This window comes from Leuresthes tenuis, unplaced genomic scaffold (assembly GCF_036924035.1).
Source record: "Leuresthes tenuis unplaced genomic scaffold, fLeuTen1.0.hap1 SCAF_248, whole genome shotgun sequence".
NCBI classification, from domain to species: domain Eukaryota; kingdom Metazoa; phylum Chordata; class Actinopteri; order Atheriniformes; family Atherinopsidae; genus Leuresthes; species Leuresthes tenuis.
Window position 1 is genome coordinate 5001 of NW_027325602.1, and position 248 is coordinate 5248.

Sequence of the window (248 nt, forward strand, 5' to 3'; positions counted from 1 at the left end):
GGTGCTTAAGTGCGGGTCAGGGTTCCAGGTCAGGGGAGCCTGGTTCTTTTAGGGGTAGGGTTGTGAAGCACCAGGGGGCTTGGGAGAGAAGTGTGTGACCGGGGAGTACTGCTTAAGTGTGGGGAGGCTGTGCAGGCAGGGAGGCCTGGCTCTTTTACTGAGCATCAAGAAGCACCAGGGGGCTTGGGAGAAGAGTGTGACACCGGGGAGTGCTGCTTAATTGTGGGGAGGCTGTGCAGGCAGGGAGG